Source organism: Rattus norvegicus, chromosome Y (assembly GCF_021556685.1).
Source record: "Rattus norvegicus strain SHRSP/BbbUtx chromosome Y, alternate assembly SHRSP_T2T, whole genome shotgun sequence".
Lineage (NCBI taxonomy): Eukaryota > Metazoa > Chordata > Mammalia > Rodentia > Muridae > Rattus > Rattus norvegicus.
Window position 1 is genome coordinate 258,525 of NC_141555.1, and position 17,462 is coordinate 275,986.

At 41.3% G+C, this 17,462-nt stretch overlaps 1 long non-coding RNA gene across 1 annotated transcript in view; it reads left to right on the plus strand.

The window, feature by feature from the left end:
• Positions 1–17,404, plus strand: part of LOC108353311 (uncharacterized) — a 29,297-nt gene extending 11,893 nt beyond the window's left edge. Inside the window, exon 4 of the long non-coding RNA XR_015647336.1 lies at positions 16,231–17,404. This is a non-coding gene — a long non-coding RNA (uncharacterized LOC108353311). The remainder of the gene's footprint in view (positions 1–16,230) is intronic.
• Positions 17,405–17,462: the final 58 nt, after the last annotated feature.

Sequence of the window (17,462 nt, forward strand, 5' to 3'; positions counted from 1 at the left end):
GACAAGCAAGCTGGGGTTCTTGAATGTCACATACTCTGACCTCACACTTAGTTGTTCAGACTTGTTACTTGTCTGACCGTCTTACTTACATGGTGGGCTCCAGAAAGAAAGCCGCTGTTTCCTCTGGACCACCAGATGCTGTCAGCCTAGGACAACCAGAAGTAGTGGGATCTAGGATGTCAGAGGCTAGGCTCTGGTCTTCCTTGGGGTTGCAAACCCCTTCAGGTTTTCCTCTAACTCCTCCATTGCAGTCCCTGTTCTCGGTCTGATGGTTAGTTTCAATTCTCCTCATCTGTATCAGTAGGGTTCATCAGAACCTCTCAGGAGATAGGCTTTGAAACAGCCCATTCTTCCCCCTCCCTCTCACTGGCACATAAGTCCATTTCATTTTTTTGTTGAATTCCTTTTTATTTACATTTTAAATGTTATCCCCTTTCCCAGTTTCCTGTCCACAAACCGTCTATCCTATATCCCCTCCCCCTCCTTCCATGATGTTGTTCTTCCACCTAACTACCTATCCTTCCCACCTCCCTGCCCTGACATCTCCCTACAATGGGGGATCCAGCCTTGGCAGGGCCAAGGTCTTCTCCTTCAATTGGTGCCCAACAGGGCCATCCTCTGCTAAATGTTCAGCTGGCACTATGGGTCTATCCTTGTGTATTCTTTGGATGGTGGTTTAGCCTGGGAGCTCTGGTTGGTCGGTATTGTTTTTCTCATGGGGTTACAAGCTCCTTCAGCTCCTTCAATCCTTTCTCTAACTTATCCAATGGGAACACAGTTCAATTGTTGTTCACCTCCATATTTGTCATGATATTTGGCAGAGCCTTTCAGGAGCCTATCAGGCTCCTGTCAGTATGCACTTCTTGGCATCAGAAATATTTCAGAAATATTGTCTGGTATGTATGTGGGTTGTATTCCCAGGTGGGGCAGACTCTGAATGGCCATTCTTTCTATCTCTGGTCCAAACTTTGTCTATATATCCTTTCCTATGAATATTTTTGTTCCCCCTTTTAAGAAGGACTGAAGCATCTGCACTTAGGTCATCCTTTTTCTTGAGGTTCATGTGTGCTGGGTACAACATACGATGACAGGGACTGCCAGCAGAAGGCTGGGATAGAGATATCTCAGAAGCCCACACACAGCAGCTCTTTGTAAAAACTGGTTTTTCCTATTTCTCCTAACCTTGGCCCTGGACAACGGCTGTATAGATTTCATTTGTGTGTGACTGCCTTTCAGTTGACCTGGCTGTGCATGATTATTCTATTATATCTGACTTTCCTACTTCTTTCTCCTTCTGCTCTAGTGATTTCTGTGAAACTGGATGTTCCTTGATGTAATGATTCTTCAACAATTGGAAATTGAGGCATTAGGGGCACAGTACAGCACAGCCCTAAAAGCCCAGGTGTGTGCTATGTGTTCTCATCTTGGAAACAATGTAATAACTGCACAATAGTAGTTCCAGGTTAATGTTTGACTTGCAAAGAAACTTTAAAGAAATTATTAGAAAATGAATTAGAGCCGATATTGGGATCTTAAGAAAGGAAAAAGTTATTAAAGTTAGAAATTAAGTTTTTTATAACATTTGAGAGTGGTTCCTGGATAAGGAAGTATGGAATATATAAAATTATATACTAGTAAACTAAGTCAAAATACTGAGACACTCTTACAAGTGTCATTGTGTGCAAGGAACAGAAAGCTAGCAGAACTACTGAATTAAGGGTTAACTTGATTCTTTCTGACTACTGCCTGGCAGTTTTGTCTGTCATTTATCATTAGAGCTTCCCAGGAAAATGCAACAAGCTGAGCTCGGAGCTCTGAGCTCTGAAGTATAATAAGTTAAAAGCTAAAGTTTAAATAATGATAAGTTTGCAATTGTTATTATTTTGGCCACAGGCTTGAGAATAGGGAAAGCTTGAAACTTTGGGGAACAACTGTAATTCTTAATTGGTTATTCTTCTGAATTTGATTTGGCAATGATTATATATAATGTCTTTTTTCTACATGCTTTTGAAATATCAATAAAAGACTGGGGCAAGAGAAAGGTGAGAGAGCACGTGAAGAGTGAGTGAAGAGAGAATATGAAGAGCAAATGAGAGAGCCAGTGTGAGAGCAAATGTGAGAGCTAATGAGCGAGCATGAGAATAACATGTAAAGAGAGTATGAAAAGTGAGTGAAGCGAGAATGTGAGGTATATATGAAGATTGTGTGTGTGAGAGAAAGGAGAGTGCATGTGGTGTGTGTGACATATGTGTGAGGTGTGTATGACGAGTATGTGAGAATTAAAGAGTAATGAACACAGGTGTGCATGAGTGTGGGAGTTTGAGAAAAGAAAAGCACAATGGAGAAAAGCAGAGTGTGCAAGAGAATGCAGAGTGTGTGCAGCCTCAAGCTGCAAAGGAGGGAGGCAGTGAGGGAAGGAGGGGGGGAGGGGGGAGCTTTAAGTCTTGAAATTTCCTGTCAGTTTGTACCCAAAGAGTAGTCTGTGTATATTTATTATGCGCCTTACAGATATCCCTGCTTCCAGTTGAGAACTCCAGTCCTGTGTTGAGGCTGGACTCTAGCACATGTGGTCTGTGGATAGTATCTTGGGTAATTGAGCTTTTGGACTAACATACACTTATCAGTGAGTGCATACCACGTGTGGGTTTTTTTGATTGGGTTACCTCACTCAGGAAGATATTTTCTAGTTCCATTAATTTTCCTGTTAATTTCATGAAGTCATTGTTTTTGATAGCTGAGTAATATTCCATTGTGTAGATGTACCACATTTTCTGTATCCATTCCTCTGTTGAAGGACATCTGGGTTCTTTCCAGCTTCTGGCTATTATAAATAAGGCTGCTATGAACATAGTGGAGTACGTGTCTTTGTTGTATGTTGGAGCATCTTTTGGGTATATGCTCAGGAGAGGTCCTCAGGTAGTGGAATTCCAATTTTCTGAGGAACCCCCAGACTGATTTCCAGAATGGTTGTACCAGTCTGCAATCCCACCAACAATGGAGGAGTGTTCCTCTTTCTCCGCATCCTCGCCAGCATCTGCTGTCCCCTGAGTTTTTTATCTTAGCCATTCTCACTGGTATGAGGTAGAATCTCAGGGTTGTTTTGATTTGCATTTCCCTAATGACTAAGGATATTGAACATTTCTTTAGGTACTTCTCAGCCATTTGATATTCCTCAGCTGAGAATTCTTTTTTAACCTTGAGACAGCATATTCTTGAAATAACCATTACAGTGCCATATCTGGTTGAAATATCATATGATGGGTAAACTACACAGTGCACAATAACATTCTGCCTACATCATTCTAACTTTATAACTTTTTCCCCTTTATACACCACCATCTACCTATGTGGGACTTTGATAGTCAGATGCAAATAGGCGATAGGCTGTCTAAATTTTTGGTAATCAGTACAATTTATAGAAATGCAGATCCTGAAAAGACTTGAATTGTGGCACAGTGAAAGTCAAATGTTTATGGTATATGGACACTAGTCACTTATTTCTATGGGCAGAGGGAAGATATAAGCTTTAGAGAGTCATGTGACATTGCTTCTGGAAACTCAGATACTATAAGTTCTGGATATTAGAATCTGTGGTATCTTTGAAGATGCTGCCTCTGGGCTGCAACCCAGAGCTATCTCTAAAGCTGTCATCTCTGAACTTCCAAAGACTTGTGATCTGAACAGCCTTATGCTTTCTACATAGTAGACCTAGGAGCAATTTAATGCTGTGGTTTCAGAAAAGTCAGACACTGCTGACTCTATTCAGTCAAACACTGTGGAATCTGCATAGTAAAGCACTCAGTTCTCAACTGACAGTCTCTGCTGTCTGTACACATTGAATGCTTTGGGCTCTGCTCAGTTCAAGACTATGTTGTGGCCTCTGGATAACCAGAAGTGGTGTGGTGGGCATTTTGGAAGCTGCAGAGTCTCAAGGGAAAGTAAGGTGCTAGGGTGCTATTACTCTGAATATTTTAAAAGTGTGAGCTTGAATACTTATCTAGTGTGTGCTCCAGGCATTTGGAACATCTAGGCTCCAGAAAGATTGAAGCTTCCAGCACATGACAGAATCTATGGACTGTGGAGAGTCAGAACATATAGGTAATCAGACCCCACAGGATCTTAGCACTGTGATTCTTTGGAAGCTATAAAGTCTCAAACTGTGGCCTGTAGATAGAAAGATGTTCTGGCTTAAGGAAGTCAGACGTAAGAGACACTGAACAGTTTAGAGTATTGTTGAGTCTGGACAGTTTGGATATGTAGTCTGTAAACAGCTGGTTACAATGTGTTCTTGGAAGATGGAGTCTGTGGGAAGCTTTTTGTTCTGGGAAACAGAATATACTCATTGGGCAGTCTGATGCTGTGAACTATGGAATATAATAAACGGTCTTCACTAGTCAGAAGGGGCAGACTCTAAAACCTTCAAAGCTATGCACTGTAGACTTTTGAATACTGCTTTCTAAGGACATCTTAACAGAAATGCGGTTTGTTTATTGAATTTATTCTTTCCTTCCTTCCTTCTTTCTTTCTTTCTTTCTTTCTTTCTTTCTTTCTTTCTTTCTTTCTTTCTTTCTTTCTTTCTTTCTTTTTATACTCCAGATTTAATTCCCTTCCAGTTCACCATCCCAAGTGATCCACATCCCATACCTCCTCCCTACCCTTTCCCTCTCCCCTTTCTTTCTCCTTCCTCTCCCCTGCCCTCCATCCCCACAAGGATGTCTCTATTCCCCGGCCCCACCCACCTCACCAAACTTCTAAAATTCCTGAGGCCTCCAGTCTCTTGAAGGTTAGATGCTTCTTCTCTGGCTGAACCCAGAGAGTCCTGGGAGTCCTCTGCTATATATGTGTTGGAGACCTCATCTCAGCTGGTGTATTCTACCTGGTTGGTGATCCAGTGTCTGAGAGATCACAGGGGTCCAGGTTAATTGAGACTGCTGGTTCTGCTACAGGGTCCCCCTCTTCCTCAGCTTCCTCCAGTTTTTCCCTATTTCAGCCAGAGGGGTCAGCAGCTTCTGTTCATTGGTTGGGTGCACATATCTGTATCTGACTCTTTCAGCTGCTTGTTGAGTACTTTGGAGAGCAGTCACGGTAGGTCTCTTTTTATTAATGCCACATAGCTTCAGTAATGGTGTCAGATCCTGGGAACTCCTGTTGAGCTGTTGCCCACTTTGGGCCTGTCGCTAGACCTTCTTTTCCTCAGGCTCTTCTCCATTTTCATCCCTGCATTGGGTCAAAGTTTTTGGCTATGGAGTAGTAACCCCATCCCTCGCTTGGTACCCTGTGTTTTTGCTGGAGGTGGGCTCAATAAGTTTCCTCTCCCCACTGTAGAATCTTTCATCTGGGGTCCTCCCTTTGAGTCCTGAGAGTCTCTCACTTCCAAGGTCTCTGCTACATTCTAGAGGATCTTCCCAAACTTCTCCTTCCCAAAGTTGCCTGTTTCCTTTCATTCTGCAGGGTTTCAGTCCTTTTCCCCCACTGATATTAGATCATGTTCCCCTCTCCCCTTCCCCTCATCTCCTTTCCCTCCACTGTGCTCCCTCCATTTCCCCTTGTGGTTGCTTTCTTCTCCCCCCCCCAAGTGGGATTGAGGAGTCCTCACTTGGGCCCTTCAGCTTGTTGACCTTTTGGAGTTCTACAGATTGTATCTTGGGTATTCTGTACGTTTTTGGGTGGGGGGTTCACATCTATGTATTATTGAGACCACGCTATGCATGTCCGTTTGGTTCTGAGTTACCTCACTCAGGATGACATTTTATAGTTCCCTCCATTTGCCTGCAAAACTCAGGATGTCCTCGTTCTTAATAACTGAGTAGTATTCCATTGTGTAAATGAACCACATTTTCTTTATCCTTTCTGTCATAGGACATCTGCATTGTTTCCAGCTTCTGGCTATCACAAATAAGGGTGCTGTGAACATAGAACATCTGCCCCTGTGGCACAGTGGTACATCTTTGGGGTATATTCCCAAGAGTGTTATTTCTGGGTCCTTAATTAGGTCTACTTCCAATTTTCTGAGGAACCTCTAGACTGATTTCCAGAGATGTTGTATCAGTTTGCAATCTCACCAACAATGGAGGAGTGTTCCCCTTGCTCCACATCCTTGCCAACATGTGTTGTCACCTGAGGCTTTGATCTTAGCCATTCTGAAAGGTAGAATTTCAGGGTTGTTGTGATTTGACTTCCTCTGATCACTAAGGGCTTTGAACATAACTTTAGGTGCTTCTCACCCATTTAAGATTCCTCTATTCTGAATACTCTGTTTAGTTCTATACCCCATTTTTTGATTGGGTCATTGGTTTATTGGTAGTAAGCTTCTTGAGTTCTTTATATATTTTGGATATCAGCCCTCTATCAGATGTGGGGTTAGTGAAGATTTTTTTCTCAATCTGTAGGATGCCAATTTGTCTTATTGACTATGTCTTTGCCCCACAGAAGCTTTCCAGTTTCCTGAGGTTCCATTATCAATTCTTAATAGTAGAGCATGAGCCATTGGAGTTCTGTTTAGGAAATTTCCCCTGTGCCAATGAGTTCAAGGCTCTTTCCCACTTTCTCTTGTATTAAATTCATTGTATCTGGTTTTATGTTGAGGTCCTTGATCCACTTGGACTTGAGCTTTGTGCATGGTGACAAATATGGGTCTATTTTCATTTTTCTACATACACACTCAGTCAGACCAGCACCATTTATTGAAGATGCTTTCTTTTTTCCATTGTATATTTTTGGCTTCTTTGTCAAAGACCAAGTGTGCAAAGTGTGTGGTTTTATTTTTGGGTCTTCAATTCTATTCCATTGACCAACAGTCTGTTTCTGTACCAATACCATGCAGTTTCTATCTACTACTATTGTTCTGTAGTAGAGCTTGAGGTCAAGCTCTGAGGTGATTTTTGAGGTGATTCCCCTAGCCATTCTTTTATTGTTTAGAATTGTTTTCTCTATTCTGGGTTTTTCCAGATGAACTTGATTTTTGCTCTTTCTATATGTTTGAAGAATTATGTTGGAATTTCGATGGGGATTACATTGAATCTGTAGATTTCCTTCGGTAGGATGGCCATTTTTACTGTTAATTCTGCTAATCCATGAGCATGGGAGATCTCTCCATTTTCTGAGATCTTCTTGGATTTCTTTCTTGATAGACTTGAAGTTTTTATCATAAAGGTCTTTCACTTGTTTGGTTAGAATTACCCCAAGATATTTTATATTATCTGTAGCTATTGAAAAGAGAATTGTTTCCCTAATTTCTTTTTTAGTCTGTTTATCCTTTGTATAAAGGAAGGATACGGATTTAATTGTGTTAATTTTATATACAGCCACTTTGCAGAAGTTGTTTATCAGCTGGAGAAGTTCTATGGTAGAATTTTTGGGGTCATTTTTGTATAGTATTATATCATCTGCAAATAGGCATACCTTTAATTCTTCATTTCCAATTTATATCCCCTTAATTTCTTTTTGTTGGCTTATTTTTCTAGCTAGCACTTCTAGTACTACATTGAATAGATATGAGGAGAGTGGGCATCCTTGTCTTGTCCCAGATTTTTAGTGGGATTGCTTCAAGTATCTCTTCATTTAATTTGATATTGGTTATTGGTTCGCAGAAAATTGCTTTTATTATGTTTAGGGATGGGCCTCGAACTCCTGATCTTTCCAATACTTTTAACATGAAGTGTTGTTGTACTTTGTCAAATGCTTTTTCTGCATCTAAAAAGATGACCATGTGATTTTTTTCTTTGAGTTTGTTTATATGGATTATATTAATGGATTTCCGTATATTAAACCGACCTTGCTTCCCTGGGATGAAGGCTACTTGATCATGGTGAATGATGGTTTTAATGTGCTCTTGTATTCAGTTTGCAAGAATTTTATTGAATATTTTTGCACTGACATTCATAAGTGAGATTGGTCTGAAGTTCTCTTTTTCGGTAGGGTCCTAGTGTGGTTTAGTTGTCAGAGTAATTGTGGCTTCATAGAATGAATTAGGTAATGTTCCTTCTGTTTCTATTTTATGGAGTAGTTTGAAGATATTGGTATTAGGTCTTCTTTGAAGGTCTGGTGGAATTCTGAACTAAATCCATCTGGTCCTGGACTTTTTTTTAGTTTGGAGGTTTTCTTTTCTTTCTTTCTTTCTTTTTTTTTTATTAACTTGAGTATTTCTTATATACATTTCGAGTGTTATTCCCTTTCCAGGTTTCCAAGCCAACAACCCACTAACCCCTCCCCCTCCCTTCTCTATGTCTGTTCCCCTCCCCATCCTCCCCCCATTGCCGCCCTCCACCCAACAATCACATTCACTGGGGGTTCAGTCATAGCAGGACCCAGGGCTTCCCCTTCCACTGGTGATCTTACTAGGATATTCATTGCTACCTATGGGGTCAGATCCAGGGTCAGTCCATGTATAGTCTTTAGGTAGTGGCTTAGTCCCTGGAAGCTCTGGTTGCTTGGCATTGTTGTTCATATGGGGTCTCGAGCCCCTTCAAGCTCTTCCAGTCCTTTCTCTGATTCCTACAACGGGGGTCCCGTTCTCAGTTCAGTGGTTTGCTGCTGGCATTCGCTTCTGTGTTTGCTGTATTCTGGCTGTGTCTCTCAGGAGCGATCTACATCCGACTCCTGTCGGCCTGCACTTCTTTGCTTCATCCATCTTGTCTAATTGGGTGGCTGTATATGTATGGGCCACATGTGGGGCAGGCTCTGAATGGGTGTTCCTTCAGTCTCTGTTTTAATCTTTGCCTCTCTCTTCCCTGCCAAGGGTATTCTTGTTCCCCTTTTAAAGAAGGAGTGAAGCATTCACATTTTGATCATCCATCTTGAGTTTCATTTGTTCTAGACATCTAGGGTAATTCACGCATTTGGGCTAATAGCCACTTATCAATGAGTGCATACCATGTGTGTTTTTCTGTAATTGTGTTACCTCACTCAGGATGATGTTTTCCAGTTCCGACCATTTGCCTACGAATTTCATAAAGTCATTGTTTTTGATAGCTGAGTAGTATTCCATTGTGTAGATGTACCACATTTTCTGTATCCATTCCTCTGTTGAAGGGCATCTGGGTTCTTTCCAGCTTCTGGCTATTATAAATAAGACTGCTATGAACATAGTGGAGCACGTGTCTTTGTTATATGTTGGGGCATCTTTTGGGTATATGCCCAAGAGAGGTATAGCTGGATCATCCTCAGGCAGTACAATGTCCAATTTTCTGAGGAACCTCCAGACTGATTTCCAGAATGGTTGTACCAGTCTGCAATCCCACCAACAATGGAGGAGTGTTCCTCTTTCTCCACATCCTCGCCAGCATCTGCTGTCACCTGAGTTTTTGATCTTAGCCATTCTCACTGGTGTGAGGTGAAATCTCAGGGTTGTTTTGATTTGCATTTCCCTTATGACTAAAGATGTTGAACATTTCTTTAGGTGTTTCTCAGCCATTCGGCATTCCTCAGCTGTGAATTCTTTGTTTAGCTCTGAACCCCATTTTTTAATAGGGTTATTTGTTTCCCTGCGGTCTAACTTCTTGAGTTCTTTGTATATTTTGGATATAAGGCCTCTATCTGTTGTAGGATTGGTAAAGATCTTTTCCCAATCTGTTGGTTGCCGATTTATCCTAACAACAGTGTCCTTTGAGTTACAGAAGCTTTCCAGTTTTATGAGATCCCATTTGTCAATTCTTGATCTTAGAGCATTAGCCATTGGTGTTTCGTTCAGGAAATTTTTTCCAGTGCCCATGTGTTCCAGATGCTTCCCTAGTTTTTCTTCTATTAGTTTGAGTGTGTCTGGTTTGATGTGGAGGTCCTTGATCCACTTGGACTTAAGCTTTGTACAGGGTGATAAGGATGGATCGATCTGCATTCTTCTACATGCTGACCTCCTGTTAAACCAGCACCATTTGCTGAAAATGCTATCTTTTTTCCATTGGATGGTTTTGGCTCCTTTGTCAAAAATCAAGTGCCCATAGGTGTGTGGGTTCATTTCTGGGTCTTCAATTCTGTTCCATTGGTCTATCTGTCTGTCTCTGTACCAATACCATGCAGTTTTTATCACTATTGCTCTGTAATACTGCTTGAGTTCAGGGATAGTGATTCCCCCTGAAGTCCTTTTATAGTTGAGGATAGTTTTAGCTATCCTGGGTTTTTTGTTATTCCAGATGAATTTGCAAATTGTTCTGTCTAACTCTTTGAAGAATTGGATTGGTATTTTCATGGGGATTGCATTGAATCTGTAGATCGCTTTTGGTAAAATGGACATTTTTACTATATTAATCCTGCCAATCCATGAGCATGGAAGATCTTTCCATCTTCTGAGGTTTTCTTCAATTTCTTTCTTCAGAGTGTTGAAGTTCTTATTGTACAGATCTTTTACTTGCTTGGTTAAAGTCACACCGAGGTACTTTATATTATTTGGGTCTATTATGAAGGGTGTCGTTTCCCTAATTTCTTTCTCGGCTTGTTTCTCTTTTGTGTAGAGGAAGGCTACTGATTTATTTGAGTTAATTTTATACCCAGCCACTTTGCTGAAGTTGTTTATCAGCTTTAGGAGTTCTCTGGTGGAACTTTTGGGATCACTTAAATATACTATCATGTCATCTGCAAATAGTGATATTTTGACCTCTTCTTTTCCGATCTGTATCCCTTTGATCTCCTTTTGTTGTCTGATTGCTCTGGCTAGAACTTCAAGAACTATATTGAATAAGTAGGGAGAGAGTGGGCAGCCTTGTCTAGTCCCTGATTTTAGTGGGATTGCTTCAAGTTTCTCTCCATTTAGTTTAATGTTAGCAACTGGTTTGCTGTATATGGCTTTTACTATGTTTAGGTATGGGCCTTGAATTCCTATTCTTTCCAGGACTTTTATCATGAAGGGGTGTTGAATTTTGTCAAATGCTTTCTCAGCATCTAATGAAATGATTATGTGGTTTTGTTCTTTCAGTTTGTTTATATAATGGATCACGTTGATGGTTTTCCTTATATTAAACCATCCCTGCATGCCTGGGATGAAGCCTACTTGATCATGGTGGATGATTGTTTTGATGTGCTCTTGTATTCGGTTTGCCAGAATTTTATTGAGTATTTTTGCGTCGATATTCATAAGGGAAATTGGTCTGAAGTTCTCTTTCTTTGTTGTGTCTTTGTGTGGTTTAGGTATAAGAGTAATTGTGGCTTCATAGAAGGAATTGTGCTCCATCTGTTTCAATTTTGTGGAATAGTTTGGATAGTATTGGTATGAGGTCTTCTATGAAGGTTTGATAGAATTCTGCACTAAACCCGTCTGGACCTGGGCTCTTTTTGGTTGGGAGACCTTTAATGACTGCTTCTATTTCCTTAGGAGTTATGGGGTTGTTTAACTGGTTTATCTGTTCCTGATTTAACTTCGATACCTGGTATCTGTCTAGGAAATTGTCCATTTCCTGAAGATTTTCAAGTTTTGTTGAATATAGGTTTTTATAGTAAGATCTGATGATTTTTTGTATTTCCTCTGAATCTGTAGTTATGTCTCCCTTTTCATTTCTGATTTTGTTAATTTGGACACACTCTCTGTGTCCTCTCGTTAGTCTGGCTAAGGGTTTATCTATCTTGTTGATTTTCTCAAAGAACCAACTTTTGGTTCTGTTGATTCTTTCTATGGTCCTTTTTGTTTCTACTGGTTGATTTCAGCTCTGAGTTTGATTATTTCCTGCCTTCTACTCCTCCTGGGTGTATTTGCTTCTTTTTGTTCTAGAGCTTTTAGGTGTGCTGTCAAGCTGCTGACATATGCTCTCTCCTGTTTCTTTCTGCAGGCACTCGGCACTATGAGTTTTCCTCTTAGCACAGCTTTCATTGTGTCCCATAAGTTTGGGTATGTTGTACCTTCATTTTCATTAAATTCTAAGAAGTCTTTAACTTCTTTCTTTATTTCTTCCTTGACCAGGTTATCATTGAGTAGAGAGCATTGTTCAATTTCCACGTATATGTGGGCATTCTTCCCTTATTGTCATTGAAGACAAGCTTTATCCCGTGGTGGTCTGATAGCACGCATGGGATTATTTCTATCTTTCTGTACCTGTTGAGGCCCGTTTTTTGACCAATTATATGGTCAATTTTGGAGAAAGTACCATGAGGTGCCTAGAAGAAGGTATATCCTTTTGCTTTAGGATAGAATGTCCTATAAATATCTAAGTCCATTGGGCTCATGACTTCTCTTTGTCTGTCTATGTCTCTGTTTAATTTCTGTTCCATGATCTGTCCATTGATGAGAGTGGGGTGTTGAAATCTCCTACTATTATTGTGTGAGGTGCAACGTGTGTGTTGAGCTTTAGTAAGGTTTCTTTTACGTATGTAGGTGCCCTTGTATTTGGGGCATAGATATTTAGGATTGAGAGTTCATCTTGGTGGATTTTTCCTTTGATGAATATGAAGTGTCCTTCCTTATCTTTTTTGATGACTTTTAGTTGAAAATTGATTTTATCTGATATTACAATCGCTACTCCAGCTTGCTTCTTCCGACCATTTGCTTGGAAATTTGTTTTCCAGCCTTTCACTCTGAGGTAATGTCTGTCTTTCTCTCTGAGGTGTGTTTCCTGTAGGCAGCAGAATGCAGGGTCCTTGTTGTGTATCAAGTTTGTTATTCTATTTCTTTTTATTGGGGAGTTGAGGTCATTGATGTTGAGAGATAATAAGGAATAGTAATTATTTCTTCTCATATTTGGATGTGAGGTTATGTTTGTGTGCTTTTCTTCTCTTTGTTTTGTTACCAAGACGATTAGTTTCTTGCTTCTGCTAAGGTATAGCTTGCCTCCTTATATTGGGCTTTATCATTTATTATCGTTTGTAGTGCTGGATTTGTATAAAGATATTGTATAAATATGGTTTTGTCATGGAATATCTTGGTTTCTCCATCTATGTTAATTGAGAGTTTTGCAGGATACAGTAACCTGGGCTGGCATTTGTGTTCTCTTAGGGTCTGTATGATATCTGTCCAGGATCTTCTGGCTTTCATAGTCTCTGGCGAAAAGTCTTGTGTGATTCTGATAGGTCTGCCTTTATATGTTACTTGACCTTTTTCCCTTACTGCTTTTAATATTCTTTCTTTATTTTGTGCGTTTGGTGTTTTGACTATTATGTGACGGGAGGAGTTTCTTTTCTGGTCCAATCTGTTTGGAGTTCTGTAGGCTTCTTGTATGCTTATGGGTATCTCTTTCTTTAGGTTAGGGAAGTTTTCTTCTATAATTCTGTTGAAGATATTTACTGGTCCTTTGAGCTGGGAGTCTTCACTCTCTTCTATACCTATTATCCTTAGGTTTGATCTTCTCATTGAGTCCTGGATTTCCTGTATGTTTTGGACCAGTAGCTTTTTCTGCTTTACATTATCTTTGACAGTTGAGTCGATGATTTCTATGGAATCTTCTGCTCCTGAGATTCTCTCTTCCATCTCTTGTATTTTGTTGGTGAAGCTCGTATCTACAGCTCCTTGTCTTTCTTTTGGTTTTCTATATCCAGGGTTGTTAACATGTGTTCTTTCTTGATCGCTTCTATTTCCATTTTTAATTCCTTCAACTGTTTGATTGTGTTTTCCTGGAATTCTTTCAGGGATTTTTGTGACTCCTCTCTATGGGCTTCTACTTGTTTATTTATGTTTTCCTGGAATTCTTTCAGGGATTTTTGCGATTCCTCTCTGTAGGCTTCTACTTGTTTATTTATGTTTTCCTGTGTTTCTCTAAGGGAGTTCTTCTCGTCTTTCTTGGAGTCCTCCAGCATCATGATCAAATATGATTTTGAAACTAGATCTTGCTTTTCTGGTGTGTTTGGATATTCCATGTTTGCTTTGGTGGGAGAATTGGGCTCTGATGGTGCCATGTAGTCTTGGTTTCTGTTGCTTGGGTTCCTGCACTTGCCTCTGGCCATCAGATTACTTTGTTCTGCTATTTCTGACAGTGGCTAGACTGTCCTATAAGCCCGTGTATCAGGGGTGCTGTAGACCTGTTTTCCTGTTTTCTGTCAGCCAGTTATGGGAACAGAGTGTTCTGCTTTCGGGCATGTAGTTTTTCCTCTCTACAGGTCTTCAGCTCTTCCTGTGGGCCTGTGTCTTGAGATCTCCAGGCAGTTCGCTTGGAGCAGAAAAGTTGGTCTTACCTGTGGTCCTGAGGCTCATGTTTGCTCGTGGGGTGCTGCCTACGAGCTCTCCTCGGGAGTAACAACCAGGAAGATCTGAGCTGCCCTTTCCAGGAGCTTCTGTGCACCAGAGTTCCAGATGGCGTTTGGTATTTTCCTCTGGCATCCGAGATGTGTGTGCAGGGAGCAGTGTCTTCTGGTTTCCCAGGCTTGTCTGCCTCTCTGAAGGTTTAGCTCTCCCTCCCACGGGATTTGGGTGCAGAGAACTGTTTATCCGGTCGGTCCCTTCAGGTTCTGGCCGTGTCTCAGACTCAGTGGACCTGCTGCTGCTGTGCCCTTATCCAAGGGAACTCAGAAGCCGTATACAGTTTCCTCTTGGGCCAGGGATGTGGGCAGGGGTGGGCTGTGTTGGTGGTCTCTTCCGCTCTGCAGTCTCAGGAGTGCCCACCTGTCCAGGCAGTGAGGACTCTCTCCCACGCGGTTTGGGAGCAGATTATTTTTAAATTTAATTTTAGTGTTTTTCACTTATGCACTTTACATCTCACTTCCCTCTTCCTGATCACCCACTCTCACAATCCTTACCCCATTCCCTATTCCCTTCTCGTTTGAGAAGTTTGTGGCTCCCCTCGGTATCCTCTAACTCTGTCATCTCAAATCTCTGTGAGGCTAGGTGCTTCTTCCCTCTGAGGCCAGACAAGGCAGCCTTCCTAGAATAACAGCTTTTGGGATAGCTCCCACACCAATTGTTCAGGACCTCCATGAAAGTCAAGCTGCCTACATATCCCCTGCATATGTGTAGGGAGGCCTAGACCAAGCCTGTATATGTTCTTTGGTTGGTGTTTCAGTCTCTGAGAGCCTAAAGAGTCCAAGTTAGTAGATTCCATTGGTCTTTCTGTGCAATTCCTATCCTTCCTTTTATTCTTCCATAAAAGTCTCTAAGGTCCACCAATGTTTGGCCATGGGGATCTGCGTCTGTTTCAGTCACTTGCTGGGTGGACCCTCTCAGAGGGCAGCATGCTCCTGTCTTCAAGCATAATACCACATTATTAATAGTGATAGGGATTGGTGCTTGCCTATGAGATGTGTATCCAGTTGAAGTGGTTATTGGTTGGCCATTCCCTCAGTCTCTGTTCCACCCCCCATTTCTTGTAGACAGGATAAATTTGGGTTAAAAGTTTTGTGAGAGTGTTTGATATCTTTGTCATTCCACTGGGTTTCCTGCTGGACTACAAGAGGTGGCCTCTTCAGGTTCCACATTCCCAGTGCTATGAATCACAGCTAAGATTACCTCCTTAGGTGTGTCCCATATTTCCAGGTCTCTGTCTTGACTTGGAAATGTACACATTTCCTCATTCCCATCAGTTGCAGATTTTCATGGACCACTAGCTATCTCTCCTGTCCTTCCTCACAGCTATCCTGAAACCCTGATGACCGTCTTCATTCCCTCCCACATTCCTCCCTCCCTCCATCTCTTATGACAATTTAATTTCCCATCTAAGTGAGAGTCTTCCTAAATGTTTAGCTTCTTTAGTTCTATGAAGTGAAGCATGGTGCCTGTATGTTGTGGCTAATATCCAATATAAGGGAGTATATACCATGCATGTAATTTTGGGACTGGGTTACCTTACTCAGAATGCTCTTCATAGGTCCATCCATTCACCTGCATAATTGGCGATGGCTTTGTTTTTAATAGCTGAAAAGAATTTGATTGTTTAGATGTAAAACATCTTCTTTAACCATTCTTTAGTTAAGAGACATTTAGGTTTCCAGTTTCTGCGATTATGAATAAAGCTGTTATGAACATAACTGAGCAAGTTCTTTGTGGGACAGTGGAGCATCTTTTGGGTATATGCCCAGGAGTGGAATAGCTGTGTTTTGAGACACAACTATTTCCAGTTTTCTAAGAAACCACCACATTGTTTGCCAAAGTAGTTGAACAACATTACACTCCCACCATGAATGAAGAAGTGTTCATTACTCCACATCCTCACCAGCATCTCCTATCTTTACAGTTTTTGATCTTTGCTATTATGAGTGTAAGATGGAAACTCAGAGTTGTTATGAATTACATTTTCTGATGTCTATCAAACCAGAACATTTTTTCTTAGTAATTTTAAAAAAGCTTTTGTTTGTCTGTTTGTTTGTTTATTTATTTTTACACTCCAGATTTTATTACCTCCCAGGCCACCCCCCTGACTATTCCACATCCCATACCTCTCTCACTCCTGTAAGCGAAGGATGCTGACGGTACCTGGGAGAGAATGGGGGACAAGGGACACGAAGAAGGACACCAAGACAAGAGTCAGACCAAGGCGACAACTTCAGTTTTCCCCAAGGCTGAATTTATACCATAACATGGGTAACAGAGGGAGGGGGGAAGTGTGAAACATTTATCCAGGCCAAGGACACAGTATTCGTGTGGTCAGGGAGTAGGCTATGTTGACAGGATGTCAGAAAGGTCACAGGTTTGTCATATTATTAGTCAGCAGGATGTCTTTATCATATTATTATTTATCTTGACTACCAGATTTGTATTAGTCTTCTGCAGCTGGCTAGGGATTTTCTATAAACACAGTCATACTTAATTCTAACCATAATAATAACATCAACAATGGAGGGCCTCAAGGGCTCTCAACACACCCCCATTCCACCCAGCTCACCAGACCTCTAAATTTCCTGGGGCCTCCAGTCTCTTGAGGGTCATCTTCTCTGACTGAACCTAGACCCAGGACTCTCACATATGTGTCGGAGGTCTCATCTCGGCTGGTGTATACCACCTCATTGGTGATCCAGGGTCTGAGAGATCTCGGGGGTCCAGGTTAATTGAGACTGCTGGTCCTCCTACAGGGTCCTCCTCCTCAAAAACTTCTTCCGGCCTTTCCCTGATACAATCACAAGTGTGCTTGACTTGGTTGAGTGTTAGTATCTACTTTTCCCTTAGTCAGCTGCTTCTTTGGGTCTTACAGAGGGCAATCATTGCGGTGTAAGACTCAATCTGAGTCTCAACTACCAGAAAACTTCCATGAATGAGACGTGAGACCAAACATTGATTTAAAAGCAAGAGGATAATTATTCCAGCTAGCTGGGGTTCGCCTACATTGGAAAGAGAGGGACACAGAGCTGGTTTGAATCATGGTTTAATTCCTCCCGTGGTTAACTACCCTGATGGAACCTGTCAATTGTTTTACTCTTGCTTTTGACCTTCAGGCCCTGCATTTTAAATTGCCTTGAATCCTTTGTTAAAGACTTCGTTAATACAGTGCAAGTGATCGTGCTTAGACACCAGTACCAGGGTGTCATGGCCGAAGAAACTGGGTGATTTCATGATTGTAATACTCACAAGAAAAAGGGGAAATGAAAGAAAAGGGCTATTACTTTTCCAACAGCCTCAGGGTGAC